Here is a 16990-nt window from a genome sequence, read left to right on the forward strand (position 1 = left end):
GAACAACACAGATATGCTTATTCAGAAATTTACTCAGCAAAGTAGGGATGCAAAAGGCAATGGGCCATTCCTCTAGCTGAGCCCGAGGCTAGGAGAATTCACTAGCCTCAGCTCTGTGCAAATCATCTTTATCAAAAAGGTCCAAATGGACTTTTCACAGAACATGTGTCTTCTATTTAACAGGAAAAATAGATTTGAAATATAAAGACTACCTCCTGTATCACAAAAATTTATGATAAAATACTTTACTCTTTTTATTTTTTTTAATTATTTTTTTAACAGATTAGCAGTTTCTAAATATCTGCAAAAGACCTTCACTTGGACTCCCAAATGAATAAAGATATATGTCACTACATGGATAAAACTAACTTTAAGATTTTAAATATTTTTTTAGAACATGAGAAAGTCTGAAGTAAAATTCATTACATCAAGAATGACTTTGACGCCAGAGTTTAGACCCATCTGAGTTGAATAATAATAATAATAAAAGGAAAATCCATATTCTTGAAACCAAGTTCTGAAATAACTTAGAGCCAAATTTTCTAGCCTGACCCTCTAATTTTGCACACAAAAATACAGTAATTAGGCATGAAACTGCTCATGTACCATGAAGTTCTTATAGTGTGGCATTTGGTCTATATCAGGAGGTAAATCAGGAAGCTGTTACGTGGTTTTACAGCCACTATATACTTTGGAGGGTGGGAAGAGTAGCTTGGGCTGTCCAGATCATAGCTGAACAATGGATCTGAAATAGGGTTGTTTCTAGAATGTATGTGAAGAATAAAATATGACAGAACAATAATTCTCACTGTCAGTTTGTGGGCAGTTAAGAAGAGTGCTTGGTTTGGGTTGACAAGCCATACGTAATAAATGGTGCATAGTTTCGTAGGACTGTATTTTCTCAGCAAGAGGTGAAGGCTTTGTCTTATTTTGGAAATGGAGTGGAATGACTTTGTTCTTGCAGAATGGTGGTCTGATGCCAAGGACTATGGGAAGAGTTGTTTGTGCAACTTCACATACACAGCGCCATCATAATAATGTCAACTACTTTCTAGCATTATTAGCATTATTTTGCAATAACACTCAGAGCCCCCATTGTAATGTAGACCACACTGCGATCTACATTTGTTCCTGTACTGAGGAAACACATAATGAAATTGGGTTCTGTACCTAGTGGGAAAGGCTATTGCTGTATCTTTGCTGCTGACTCAATATATTAAAAATATATTATCAGAGAAAGGTCCATATAACTGCATTTGCCAACAACACACTAACATATATGGCTTAATTTATGTCTCCTTTGGCGCTGGTACTCATGACTTACACAATACATGTGAAGGAGGCCCATCAGAGGGCTCTTAAACTATTTCAGAATACTAATCAGTCCCTGCACACTACAGCTTTTATGCTGTTTGCAGTAGGCTGCAAAGGCAGAAGTTGCAAGTGCGAACCCCAGCCAGGGCAGCAGTCCTTAGTCCCATACCGTTACCAGCACCCAGCAAAGGCAATTCTAAGGGAATTACGTGCTTGCTAATCATCAACTCTATGACTACACAAATCCTTAAAAGAATAGCCATTAATAAAAAAATAGAAAAATTCCTACTGCATGTCAACTACTGCTTCTCCCCAAGAGACCCCACCTTTCTAATTAAGCAGCACTATTCAGAAAACCTTTAGTGACCTTGGCATCATGAGCAGGGCTTGCACTGCACAGGTCCGAGAACACCTCCATCACATCCCAGGCCCTGGCTGTGCTGGGGTGGAGGCACAGGGCCAGCATGGCAACTCCTTGAAATGGAACGGAACAAGTAACAGCAAAGCACATTGTTGTATAAGAACAACTGAGAGGAAGACTGCATCAAATCCACGTATTGGTGTGGTGTTTAAACGATCAGTCAGCAACAACATAACCTGAATAATAAGTAGCATGATAGAGCAATGAAAAAGTCCCAGACAAAAGAAGCTGTTTACAAAGAAAGGTCATTTTTGTTTTATGCAATGTAATATGCCCATTTTAGGGATAACATCATGTCTGCGAGCCCCTAATTAAGAGTTCTACTTCTTTGGTCCTGGACAAGGTAAAAAGTGAAGTTCAGCCCAGTAACTTTTTGCTTTAAACTGAGCAATGAGAGCTTGATTGCCTGACATAACCAACAAAATCCTCCAGGCTTTTGCAGCTTGGTGGAAATGGCCAAATCTGCATTCAACTTGTTTTTCACATTTCCATCATTGTGCAGAATGAAGCCTTGCAGAGCCCAAGGGACATGTGTTTAGCTGCCATTCTGCAGTGCTTGTAGCATTTTAACTTCAAGCCTCTGGGAAAAAGCCACATACCTATTACTATGGCTTTGGAGTTTAAATTGTTAGTTGATGTGTCCTGTTTATCAAATCCAAAAAGCAGTTTGTGCTTGAAAAATAGACCTGGCCCTGCAAGCAGAGAGGGGTTTTGGGTGGTGGTTTGTTTTTTAAATAAAAGCCTGAAGAAGTGGCAGTCACAAGTAAGTAATCAAGTATTTGTCCCTCTTGTCTGCCTCTGAGTTATTTTACACTTAAACTGACTCATTGCTGACATCGTAAGTTTTGCAAGGTACAGTGCTCACCTATCTGACCTTCTGTATGAAATATGCTTATGAGAGTAAAAAGGAGATGGGCTGACCCATTCTTCATTCTGTGGGGTTTTTGTTTGCATGTTTGGTCAACGTTAAAAAAAAAAACAAAACAAAACCAACAAAAACCCAATCCCAGAACCCCTTTCCACACTCTCATATAAATCTTATTATACATAATCACACAGGAGCAGCGTTTTCCAAGTAGCAAATCATTTCACTTTCCTCTACAGCTGTTAACAAGGAAATATATACAAATTTTATATACAGAAGTATAGTTAATTTGATATATTTTTGCAGGCAAGTGCATTTCTGTAGGTTAGGACAAGTGTGTTGTTGATTTTCATTTATATATATAATCTGCCATCCATTGTGATGTAAAAGAAATAGTACCTGACTTACAGTGCAAAGACAGTCAATATTACTTTTTAAATCTAAAGAAAGGCCTTCATAACTGAAAGGATTAACTTTTTTCAGTTTGCTTAACACCTCTTCTTAAAAAAGTCTGTTGTTATGAATGAGTTTATGTTGGCCAGCTAGACTATTACCCAGGGAACAAATGTTTCCTTGTGAGATGAGGCAACTTGCAACTTTTATTATGGTATTTCAAATAATGGAAAGTAATAGTAAAATTGCTGCAATAAACTCAAAGAAAATCTTGATAGGCAAGTCTGTTATGCAATATGTATTCCCTTTGCAGTTCCTTCACTGGTGCCAAAAGCATGTCACTCAGGTAATTTGTTTTAGACCCTTAACAAGACTTAGAAGCAATTATTATGAAACACTGACACAACAGATCTCACCAACAATTGAAGTTTGACAGCTTGTGAGAAAAGTCTCATGTTTATGTCATTGGAGAGGTGATCCTTGTATGACCTCCTTTTTCACTGCTGTGAATGATAAACTATCGTTTTCCAGTGGTAGTTCACTATAGCTGAAGGCCCAAACGTACTGTATTTGTAAAGGGAATTTTCAGCCAGTTCTCTGAATCAAATAAAGCTGGAAACTCCTTTGGTTGCTTTGACTGATCTAGTTTAGGCTTTATGATATGCTCTAACTGGGTAGGGAGCTAAAAGCCTAACAGATATCCACACTTTGCACTTTGCAAAGGACTGTGGAACAAACATAAATAGAGATATACGTGCAAAGCTAATGCACATATACTTTCTGATTGAAAATAGCTTCACATCTGCTTTTTTAAGCAAACTGAAATAACTTGCATGTGAGACAGGGAGAGAAAAAAAAAAAGTTAGTATCTATTGCAATATATTATTAGCCTTGTTTCAGAGTAGAGCTTGGAGGGATAATTTACTGCTTTACAATCATTCCAGCATCTGCAAGCACCCAAATCAATTACTCTTAATCCACACTTCAGAGACACGTGGAAGACAATGTGGTAGGCAGGACTACATATTCATGCTGCAGGAGTTCCTCAAAACAGTCCTGAATCGGTCAGAACTGCCATGAAGCAGTGGAATAGAAATCATCTTCAGGCAGTGAGTTTAAAGCTCCCTGCGCGCAGCTTGAACAGCACCAGACAAAGACCGTACTTCTTTCTTTGGTGTTAGGTAGCTTTCTTGCTGAAGATTATTTTCTAAAAAAACCCCGCCAAAACCGCAAATCACCCCTCCCCTGCAAAACAACCAACCCACAAACTTTCTGACAGGTTTTTTTATCTCTGTACTCACATCTTAGTTTCTCGATGGAGATGGAAGCCATACAGAAGCTGTATCCCTTCCCTGGTGTACAACTTGGCTCCACGTTATACTTCATGTTGCACCGAATGTGAGCCTCATGAGAAATTCTCTTCTACCTGCTATTAAGTCACACATTGATCAAACTACAAGTCTTCCTACAAGAATACTTTATCTTAAGGTTTTGATCACTTGGTATCTGAAGCATATGCAAGTAGAAGAGCGTCCTTTTTTGCTTCATGATTCTAAGAAGAGTAAGACCTGCTACATATTTGTGCTAGGTTTCAAAGTGATTTACAGGACTTCAGATCAAAATATCTTTCATTTGTGTATTCTGACCCTTCATTTGCATTGCTTGCACGATAGCAGGAAAACTCTAGCCTAAAAAACTGTTCTGCTTTAATTTTAATAATGGCTTCTAATCTCAACAAACGGATGTTTGTTTACATCCAGGTTTTCCTCCATATTACTGAAAGGAGAACATGGCAGGAACTTCTTTCTTCCTTTCTATTTCCAGAAAGGAGCAAAAGTGAGGTCATCATTAAGAGTAGATGATGTGTTTCTGAATCTTAGATGTTCCAGGTGGCACTTTGGTCTCTCATACCTGCATGCCCTTGTAGCGAACAATGACAATCACATTTAACCTTAACTACTACCATAGGAAATAAAAATATGACCAGAGCCAGTTGACACCAGGGCACCAGTTATAACACGATAAAATCCTCTTTTAACCCAATATTTAAACTCTACTTATTTTTTCTCTTGTCTAGGATTGCAGATTAGAATATAGTTTAATTGCAATCCACAGCGAAACCAGCTGTGGTCACATGTAGGACTTTTCAGTAGTACTACAAAAGCATAAATAAATAATAATAATGAATGGTCATATTTTTGTTCTAAGTATTTACTGCAGCCAGTTGCAGAAGGCAGAATCTTAACTTGGACATGCATCAGCAGAATAGATTATTATATACTAATTGTATAAAAGTTGCAGCAGGTAAATAAGTTTAAGAATCCCGTGATTACAGCATGCATTGACTGCATTTCATCACATCCTTAAAACATGCTTAACATGAGTAAGATTGTGTCTCTGCTGAGAGGCAACCTAACCAATGTATCACTCTCGGGTCCTTTGCTGCTGGACCTGTGGGTGAGCCTGACCTGCAGGACAGCCAGCTACAGCCTGGATTCTGGGAGGTGGGATGGAGCGGGGAAGTGAAGGACTTCATGCATGTTCCAGAAATGTGTTTGCATCCTCTGATCTTGCTGTGACACCTGGACATTCAGTCATGGAGCTGGCTTTAAATCAAATTGTAATTCTGTGATGGCCATCTCTTGGAACAATATGGTTAGTGCGCTTAATGCACCCATTCTTGTTCACCCTGGAAAACTAAGCACATGTGCTATCTATACACCCCACATTCCAACACAAGCCTCACTAGACTTTGGGCCATCTGCTGACCAGAGAGGCCTGAACTTTTGGAGTTATTCTCTCTTTCTCCTTGTGTTTATATTCATATGTATGCAAGGCCCTGCTAATTGTATCACAGAAGAATGGATAAAAGCAACAACAAACTCAGCCTGAATGAAGGTTATCTAATAATCTGGGAAGTAATGGTGTGTGCCTGTTGCATCAGGAAGTTTCTGAGACACAGCTGAAAAAATACATTTGACAGAACAGCAAATTGGTGCAAATTACTGTAAAGTAATTTTCATACAAATACATATTGTGGTACTTTAGTGACAGCCTGGCACACTTCAGTGGCATGTTGAAAAAATAAAACCAGTGTCAGGAATCTGAATACGTGGCCCTGCGATTATTTTAGACATTTAAGATATTAATGCAATTTGACTAGTGAATTCCTTGTTGTGTATGTAGCCGCCTGCTAACTTGGGGTCTTGGCGCTCTCACTACATTATTTTATCATCTCAAAGATCTTTAACAGAGGTCCTTCTTCAGTCTCTGAAAAAAGATGCAAAGCTTCAAACATAGCTGTTGGGATGTCCCCAACAATAATGGAATACAGATCCATAACTGTGTCACTAAATATGACTGAACATAACAATTCTTTTGGTGCAATTGCACACCAGTAACTAGGAAGTTAAAGCTCTACAAGTTCATACAGGCATGATCCCTCTACATTACTGCTTACACACCATGATGAATCTTTGATCAGTGCCCCTCCATGCATCTCCTCCCCCCCTCCTATTATTCTTTATTTTATTTATTGCCGTTGATACAGACTAGATATCTCAAGGATATAAGGTGTTTAATGTCTTGCTCATTACTGCAAAACAAATGCAGCTTTGTGTGAATTGCTGCCATTAACAGAAATGAGAATGCTCCTAATTGCAAACAATTACTCAACAAGTGTTGCTCTTCTGTAAGAAACCTATGAAGTGCTCACAGTGGAGCATGGGGCAGCCCTCTGAGACTTCAGTTTCCATGCTTATGGGAACTTTGCCATGGAATTTGATTACTTCTATCCAGTTGTTTTAGATAGGTTGGTACATACTCATTCAAGTCCCTAGTAAGAATGCCCACAAATGGCACAACTTGTCAGACCTACTTGCATTTTTATCCCACTGATTGCAGGGTCCAAGTATTTTGGTTTGTTTTTTTTTAAAAAAAAAAAAAAAACCAAAATCGCAAAAAACCCTGCCTGCCTTCTGGCTCCAAAGATCTCTCTCCAGAAGTGACACATATTGACATATTTTAGCCACGCTGCCCTATGGACAGACAAAGAAAGCATCTTGGTCTTCCAGGAGCATTAGCAGTCACATCTTTTATCACTAATTGCAATTCAAAGAGTTTAAGTATCTGTGTCATTTGCAATTGCCTCCTTGATCTTAGGTACTTCTTCACATCTGGAAAATTGCATTATAGTATCACACCTGAAAAACAAAAAACATTGTGTTTTCTATTTTCCTTCCCCCTAAGGATACAAGTCATAACTGCAGACTTTCAACCTCAATGTTAGAGCAAGAGTTGTATTCTTCTTGTGCAGTGCTTAAACCAGGTGCTAGACACTGCAAAACTTCTGACATTTAGGAGTTAAAACAGCTAGTGTGTGTGTATGTGTGTGTGCATGCACTAATTATGGATCACAGCATGCACTACGATGCTAAGGAAGTTCAAAGAGAATATTAGATCCCTGACTCCAGCAGATGCACAGCTCTGGGGTATAAGAAAAAATGTGTGAGCAAATCACACAAGCTTCCTGAGCAGCTAGAAACAAACCTGGAACCCTGCAGGCTATTGTTGAATTTGTAACATTGACAATAGCCTCTGCAACTTGTAACTTAGCCTTGTTTTTCCTTACTATTAAGATTATTGTTTCAGTTTACTGAGCTCATGAAAATGTAAGAAGTAGAGGAGAATGCAGGGATTCTCTGGCTGTATTTATGCTATGAAGTATTAACCTGTTGACACCTTGCCTTAAAATGGATTAATTTTTAGATAGAGCATAATAGTTCTATCATCTTTATATAAGCATTATACACTATTCTAAGTAAAGTGCCTTGAAACTGCTCCTTCAGTTCTGTGTATCTATGCTCAGTTTATACAATATTTAGAAGACATTTAACATTTAATACACACAACCCTTGTTGTTTGAAGACAACCAGATCAGACCACAGAGCTGGTGGCTGTGATGTTGCCTTACAGCTGTTTGGGCAGAGCAGGGCAGGATAGTTAAGGTTAGAAATACAGAGTAAAGAGCTCTTTCACTCCTCTAATGCAAACCATAGATTTGAAGGCCAAAAGCAATTATTTTGTTGTACCATCCAGTTCATCTTAAAAGAACTTCACACAGTCAGTAACAGGGCAGAGAGCTTCATTCCCCAGTTGCAGTGGCACAGAGCTCATTTGTAGGGCATCCATTATCAGTCGAGCAAAACTGACCTCCTGACTAATAACACGCCTGCCTTTCATATTGTTTTCACTGTATGCAGCACAATAGTTTCGAGTAACATGTCTTTCACAAAGACATCCAGTCCTGAGCTGAAGACACCATGAGAAGGAAAAGCCAACACTTTACCCCAGTAATCTGTTTCAAGGGCTTCTCAGACCTACTGTAAAATTGTGCACTTGATTTCTCAGATGACTCTGCCTTGCCTCAGCCTCCAGCCATTGGTTCTAATTATGCCTCTCTCTACTAGATTAAAGAGCCTTTAGTATCCTGCACTATCTCTCCTGACATTACTTTTACAGTGAGATCAAATCACCTCTGACATTCTTAATACGATAAGCAGAATGATCTTTACGTTTCTTGCAGTAAAATGCCTCCTCCTGGGCCTCAAATAATTGCTGTGGGTCTTCTCTCCAATTTTAGGCATCCTTTAAAATGTGCATATTAAAATTTAGTGCATGGATATACCTACATATTTGTTCATTACTTTCCTGTTACCATATTCAAGGAGCATATTCTCCTTTTTTGCCTCAATTTTGCCATTCAAACACTCCACTGTCAGGATCAGTTGCTTCTCAGGATGCAACTCTCCATACTGTAGCTATACACAGTGCTCCTTGACATGTAATTTTGTATGTCCTTCCCTTCCTCCCAGGAACGCATCTTTTTCCCTAATGCATCAAGCCTTGGCCACCTAGCCCCAGCACTGTTAATCTCCTTGTTAAACCACCCAGATTTTTTCAACCACAGTTCTGTATGTACTTCCAGATCAAAGTCTTGGCTATTACTAGACCTGGAATCTTTTCTAGATACGCCCCACTCAAAAACCATCTTCCAGTGACGTTTTTGGAATTTTGAAATCTGGGTAAGCTACATATAACACAAAACAGAGAAGACCACTGCCAAAACAAGCACAGAGCAGCACCAAGCAGAAACCTGGTTATTGTAGATGTTCTGTTGCGGCTCCTGGTCATTACCAGCATGTACAATACTCTGCTGAGTAGCCCACATACACGCTTAGTTTGCCCATGTAGCACTTCATTGATGATACCTCTCAAGTGGGTGTTGCTGGCTATTCTCACAGAATTGCAGAACGATTAAGGTTGGAAAGGACCTCTGGAGATCATCTAGTTCAACCCCACTGCTCAAAGCAGGGTCAACTACAGTAGGCTACTCAGGATAGCGACCAGCTGCATTTTTAATATCTCCAAGGATGGAGACTCCAGGACGTCTCTGGGCAACCTGTTCCAGTGAACAGTCACCTTTACTATATTTTTTTTTTTATTATCCTTAACCAGAATTTCCTGTGTTTCAGTTTGTGCCCATTGTCTCTCAACCATTTAGTGGATACTCCTGAGAAGGGTCTGGTTCCATTTTCTTTATTCTATCACACATTGATAAGATTCACGCCTGAGCCTTCCCTTCTCTAGCCTAAGTGATCCCAGCTCTCTCAGCCTCTCATATGCCAGAGTCTACAATCCTTTCAGAATCTTTGCAGCCCTTCACTGGCCTGGCTCCTGCATGTCCAAGTCTCTTTTGTACTGGGAAGCCCAGACCCAGACACACCACTCCAGATGTGCTCTCAGCATGGATGAGAAGAATCACCACCCTCGACCTGCTGGTGAAGCTCTCTCTAATGCAGCATGGCTGCTGCTGGCTGCCTTTGCTGCAAGTGCACTTTGCCGGCTCACATTCCATTTGGTGTCCAGCAGGAGCCCTGGGGCCTTTTCTGCAAAGCTGCTTTCCAGTCAGTCAGCCCCCAGCCTGTTTGGGTGGGTGCCTGGGGTTTCTTCCTCCCCAGGGGCTGGGCTTGGAATTTTCCCAGCTCTGGAGATTCCTGTTGACCCACTTAAACAACCTCTCAAGATCCCACTTAATGGCAGTGTAGCCATCTGGTGTTATCAACCACTCCTCTCTACAAATCTGCTGAGGGTGCACTCTGTCCCATCATCCTGGTCATTAATAAAGATGTTAAACAGTACTGGCCCTAGTATCAACCCCTGGAGTACAGAACTAGTGGCAAGATTCCAGCTGGACTTCATGCCCGTGACCCCAACCTTTCAAGTGCAACAGTTCAGACTGTTTTCCAGCCACCTCACTGTCCTTTTATCTGCTATTCACCACTTGTCAATGAGAAAGTCACAGGTGACAGCACTGAAAGCCTTACTGAACTCAAGATAACAGCCACTGCTGTCTGCTCACCCACCAAGTTAGTCCTCTAATCACAGAAGACTATCAGGTTGGTAAAGCATGGTTTCCCCCTCCTCAAGCCATCCTGACTACTCCCAATCACCTCTTGTCCTTGATGTATCTAGAAACATTTTCCAGAATTATTTCTGCATCATGTTGCACACAATCAGTGAGGCTGACTGGTTTGTAGTTCTCTGGATGCTCTTTCTTGCCATTCTTGAAGACAGGGATGGCATTTGCTTTCTTGCAGTCATCAGAAAACTCCCCCAATCACTATGACCTTTCAAAGATAATCAAGTGGCCTCATGATGACATCAGACAGCTCCCTCAGCATTTGTGGGTGCATCCTGTTGGGTCCCATAGACTTGTTTACATCCAGTGTATTTAAGTGTACCCTAAGTTGAACCTCCAGCAAGGGTAAGGTTTTCTTTCTCCAGACTTTCCCCAATGGCTTCAGGGACCTGGGGTTCCTAAAGACTAATTTTACCAGTAAAGGAGTGAAGCAAAGCAGGTATTGCGTACCTCAATCTTCTCCATGTCCTTTATTACAAAGATCACTGGAAGCTACAGTATTCAACCATCACAAGGGGAAGAAGTTTGCTGTCTCCTTTTCCTCCTTGATTCACCAACCAACCAAATATAAGGCTTGGTTGTAGTAAACCAGACTGTCTGACATGCTAGACATTATGCCATAATAAAGAAATCATAATTTAAAATGCTAATTATTATTTTAATTCTGCTGATAATCTGGAATGTTCTTAAAATGTAAGGAAAATGAAAGTGGGGAATAACAGAAAAAACAGAGTGGCATTAGGTAAACGAATTACAGTATTTGGGATGCAATGTTCTACATTAGAAATCACCACAAAGCCATGAGGTGATCAAAGGAGGAGTACCAGGATGGCTATGCGAACATAAACATTTTTAAAATCAAATATATAATGTAAAGATAAAATAGTGAACAATGTTTATTGCTAGCTTTTGTATTCCTTGTCTTAAACTATTAACACAAGTAGACCCTCACAAGAAAGCATGATTGAGTCTTAGAAATGGAAATACTTTTGAGTAACCCATACTGAAACTGCTAAAATCATGCTAGGAACATCAGAACCACCATATTGATCAGCCAGTTGGTGGAGAATTTTGTTTCTGACCAAGAGCAGTAGTGGGCACTTGGCAGAGAATTAAGATAGAAAGGCATGAAAGGCTGGACAGTTTCAATCATGACTAGACTGATCTTCCTTGAATGCAGTCACTCCTTTTTAAATTCTCGGTTAGAGAGTCTGTAACATCCTTTTTTGTTTATGTGGTTTAAATCTGCTTTCTGATAACTTTGGGTGCCCTCCAAACCTTATACTGAAAGTTGCTTCCTATTCAACTGTCTCCAAATTACTCACAACCTTATCAATACCTACCATACTCCCTTTTAGCTACCTCTTTTCAAAGCTGAAGTGTCTTTACTCACACAGAAGTTGCTCCATTCCTGACCATCCTTGTTCCCCTTCTCTGCTACAGAGACCAAAAATATGGCAAAATTCAAAAGGAAGACATATGCATGGACAAGATGCACATCCTGATTTGTATTATGTAATCTAAGCAGAACAAAACAAAACATCACATTTTCAGCATGGGTTCAGGTGTATTCCACTTTTCCAGTTTTGCCTTCTGTCTTTTTGTCTTTATTTATTGATTTTGCAAATAAATGAGTCCATTTGTGTTGCCCAATATCCTGACATGTGCATACAGTTGCTGGGAGAAGGGCATTGTTTTCTAAGTCCACCTAAAAGGTGTAGCGTCTGTCTCTAATTCCCTATTCTCCCATGAAGACCATGGGGAGGATTACATTTCTTTCTTCCCTATTCCCTCTTTCCCAGCTAATGTCTGCTGCTGTCACACACTGCTGATAGCAACAGAGCGAGATGGGTAAACCAGATCAAAGAGAAATGTCAGCTCCAATTTTTGTCCATAGCATTGTAAAGTAACAAGGAGTTAAACAGAGTCATGCCATTTTTCAGCATTTACATTTCATAGCTGGTACTCCTTTGCCATACATCTTGCATTAAACAGCTTCATAATAAGTAAACCTCAACTTCCTCACCCTCCATTGCCTCATCAAGTTCAAAAAGGTCTGAAAGGAGGTAGCACAAGGCTGAATTTGGCTCTGTGCTTCAGAACTGACATCCTGGTGAAGCAGCCTGCAGCAGCAGCAGCACACATAGGAAGAATTTCCTTTCCACCATGGATTGCTATTGCAATTCTTGACTCAGCTTTTGCGGAGATTTACTCTGGAAATCAAATGGGAATTTATTGTACAGAACAAATTCAGAATATGCAGCAGCGATTTCCAGGTTAGATAACTGAATATAATCAGAGAAGGGAGTTTTGCCTTTCCCTACAACTAAATCTGCATTCAGCAATGGAAAGGCTGTCCTAGTTGCAAAATACTCTGTTAAAAGCAGAATCTATCACCGTGGCATTAAAAATGTTACTTGATATTCACACAGTGAATAACTTCAAAAGGAACAGTAAAGGAAAATGAAAACAACCTCAGCACCTACAGTATTTAATGGCAGTGGTACTCAACCTATGGAATTCATTCTTCAGAGGCCTATATATAGAGCTTTTATCATGGGTCTGAGTGAGAAATCATATGACATGCTGGCTCAGTTCTGTTTCTTTTCAGCAATTTTGCAAACTTGTTGGATGATATCTTTCACCATTTCCTTCCATTTACGTATGTAAAGTTTCTTTTTTCCTTCTTGTAAAAACATACAATCTATCCAATCAATTACTTTGCCCTAAGACACAAATTGCAGAGTGCCTTTGGATTTTCTTAACTGTTTGATGAATGCATTCATTCATATTTTTTAATAAAATTGTCACACACATTTTTGTATTTTTGACTTGTGTGCCTCTTTGTGATTTTAAATGGCTCTTCGGTTGTTAAAGGTCAAGTGCCATTGCTCTAAGGGGCATATTTTCATTTCGGTGCACGAAGAGTTATGCACGTCAATCTTTAATCAAGATGAAAAGTCTTCCTAATGCTTTCTGCTCACAAGCTCAATGCATAGCAAAAGAAACTTAAAACAGAATAAAAGTTGTGAGTTTCAAAACAATCTATTTTGATATGTTTTCATCTAGCAAATCATTAATAATTTCATGATTCATTCTGAATTATTTTATTCTCTGAAACCAATCTCATTGTTAACATGAGTAGTTCCTAGAGAAAAGCCTGTGTCGCCTTGTCAAAAAGTAGTTTTATCATAAGAGGCAACTGCTTTTAATAAATAAGATTAGAATGTACTTTATGGCAGCTTCTGATGAAAAATTACAAGTTAAATTATGCACATGGGGAACAATTCTAACTTCCAGGAAAAAATAACAACAGATTAAATTCTGGGATGTAATAAAAAACATGCATTTGAAAAAGCAGCATTTCTCCCATGCAAAAACAATAAGGAAACACAATCTTGAGCAAATCGAGACTATAGCTATATATACTAATGTAGAACATCCTATATAACCATCATAGGTAACACATGCATGTAAGAGCCCTAATTCATACTGTAGCAGTCCTATTGATTTAAACAGGCAGACCTGAGAACTCCATTTCTTTTTATGTTTTGCCTTATGCTCATGTCTATCAATGGATCCACTTTCTTATTTACCTAGGAATGGAAGATATTTTCTGTAATGGATTCATAATCAAGAAAAAAAAAAAACCTTTGAAATTCCAGTCGTGTTGCCTAGTTTTGAAAACCAAAAGAAATGGAGTATGTAGTGGTATTTTTTCTTTTTTATTTGACTGATTTGATATCTGTTCTTTATACAAATGACCACAGAAAACACATTTAAAATTTTCTTTCTAGTGTATGAAAACATGCCAGATAAAAACATATGGGTTTTTTTGCAAGTATTTGTAAGAAGAGAACACAGGAAGTTTCTGAAAAAGAAAAATAAAAGAAATACTGTGTTGAAGTACAGGGGGAAATTTATTTGGACTATTCACCTCGGTTTTGGTCCAATCATTTTTGTGCAATTCCATTTTCAGTGGGAAAAATAACAGAACAATTAATGCAAAAGTTTCTAGGACCTCTTATAATCTTACAGTAAGATGCCCCTTGTTTTGATAGCAAAAACTATTTCATTTTTCAACAGGAATCTTGGGAAAACTGAAAGCAGCCCAGAGTTGCAGAGATGACTCTTCCAGCGTTGTCTACGTACAGAAATGTAATTTCTGGCAGGTTTTCTGAATTTGTAATTTTGTTCTGGAATAAAGTTACTAATAACAGTGAGAAGAAATTGACTGGGTTGTTTGGTTTTTTTTTTTTTTTTTTTCTACCCAGGTAGAGTGGATTGATACACATTATGAAATTCACTTGCTTCAGAGAAATTACACTTTATAGCATAGCAAATATTAAAGTTAGCACAGTGCAAACAATCTTTTTTAGACTGAAAATATTTAAGAAAATTACTGTATTCCCTCATAAAAGTATCAGTTTTCTTAAATATGTTTAATTGGTGAAGTCTTCCTTGTATAATATGTTTCTTAACATTCTTCCTAAATATTTGATATCATGTCATCAAATACAAGTATTGAATTAATTTTCTCCCCTGATGCTTTTGCACTTCTGTGGGAACAAAATGATTTTTTCAAGTGCCTCACAAAGCTTCCGTTGGCTTTAGTTCCCTCTAAACGTTGCCAACTCAGGCTGCGCAGATTTGGATCCTTCCTTTTGTACCTGTTATTTTCAGGCTTAACCCTAATTTCAGTGTTACAAAATTCAGAGCTATAAATAATCAGTTCATGCTTTAACTGCAGAGGAGCTCTGTTAATCCTTTGAGAGCCACATCTTTACGTGTCTGAACATTTCTTCAATACCTTATTTCCTGTTGTCAAGCTGCGATACCCAACACACAAAACATGCATGCAAGAAGCAGCAATAAATATCAGTTTGCTAAAACTCTCCCTCTCTCTCTGGTGGGAAATGCATGTGTCCCGACTGGATGTACATACATGCGTTTTCCCATGTGAGACTTCCCTCCCTAACAACAAACAATGCATGTTTGTCACTGCCATTGAACTGGCTAATCCAGCCAGCATAGAAGATGACTTATGTATCACAAAACAATAGGGCTAATTGGAGTGACAATCAGTTAAGCGGAGCGGTCTCTTTAAGTGGCATACGGAAACACTGAGTTCAAAAGTGAAATGTGCTACTGCTTAAAAAGAAGTGAATAGTAATGATAATACACACTACAAAGAAAGGAGGAAAAACAAAAAGACACATCATTCATAGGATACCCCAGATAAGAGAAAATACTAGCTGAAATTATAATTACAGAAAATCCTCATCAACAGTGCTTTCTTATTCTAAACATATATAAAGATTTTTTTTTTTCTTTTTTTCCTGTATGGCTAACACACTGTATTTGTCCCTTGATTACATTTTCTTGGGGAAGAAACTAGTTTGGCATTCCTGCCCAGGGCAGATACCCCTTTCCCACAATCGACCGCAGCGACCCGGTCGATTTGGCACGCCGTACCCTTGGGGCGGGGAGGGGGTGAGACTCACGGGACGAATACAAGCTCGCTCCCTTTTCCGAGATCTCACTTACAGCTTCGGGTGTAAGCCTGCAGCTGACACTCTCACAAGCCACGCCGGTTTGGTCCCCTCTCACAGGGCCGGACTGAGGGAGCCGCTGGGCTCGGCGGTGGCCATCGAGGCCTGCTCCAGGCGGGCTCCGACCAGCCGGGACGGGCCGACCGGCGGCCTTCGGTGGAGCTCTTGCACCCCCTGCAGCCCAACTGCCGCAGCTCACCGGGAAAGAGAGGGGGGAGGAAAGAAAGAACATCCCAAAAACAGTGCAAAGAGGGAAAAAAAACCCAAACCCAGCACCCTTACATGGCATTGCCTCAAATGATTCCTGTCCGCCGGATCAAGTATTACGAGCTTATACTCGTGTCCTAAATTAATCGCCTGATAGAGGAGTGTTCCTGAGGAAGAGGAGAACAGGGAGGAGAAACTTCTCCGGCGTCTTTTCCCGAGGGCCGCCGGCCGGGGCCGGCGCTCGCCCGCCGCGGCCTGGTCCCGCCGGCCCCGCCAGAAGCCGCGCAGCGCCCCCGGGCAGGGCCGCGGCCTGGTCCCGCCAGAAGCCGCGCAGCGCCCCCGGGCAGGGCCGCGGCCTGGTCCCGCCAGAAGCCGCGCAGCGCCCCCAGGCAGGGCCGCGGCCTGGTCCCGCCAGAAGCCGCGCAGCGCCCCCGGGCAGGGCCGCGGCCTGGTCCCGCCGCCAGGACGCCGGCCCGGGGCGGCCCGCAGCGAACCCCGCGCTGACGGGAACCCGTCCACAAACGGGAGCAGGCCGTTCGTAGATTAATTAGTTAATAAGTAAATAAAAATACCCAGCTTCTAAGCCAGTGTCAAAACAAAAACGACTTGTCAGCATAACACGCGGCCTGCGTGGGAAAAATACAGGCTGGGAGAGAGCCGACCCTTAAACAGGCATCTTCGCACAGCAATGGTCACGCCAAGGACCGAGGGGCTGGTGAAAGCAGCTCCCCTTCTCCCGGCAAATCTAAAATAAAGGC

Source organism: Pelecanus crispus, chromosome 2 (genome assembly GCF_030463565.1).
Source record: "Pelecanus crispus isolate bPelCri1 chromosome 2, bPelCri1.pri, whole genome shotgun sequence".
NCBI lineage: Eukaryota > Metazoa > Chordata > Aves > Pelecaniformes > Pelecanidae > Pelecanus > Pelecanus crispus.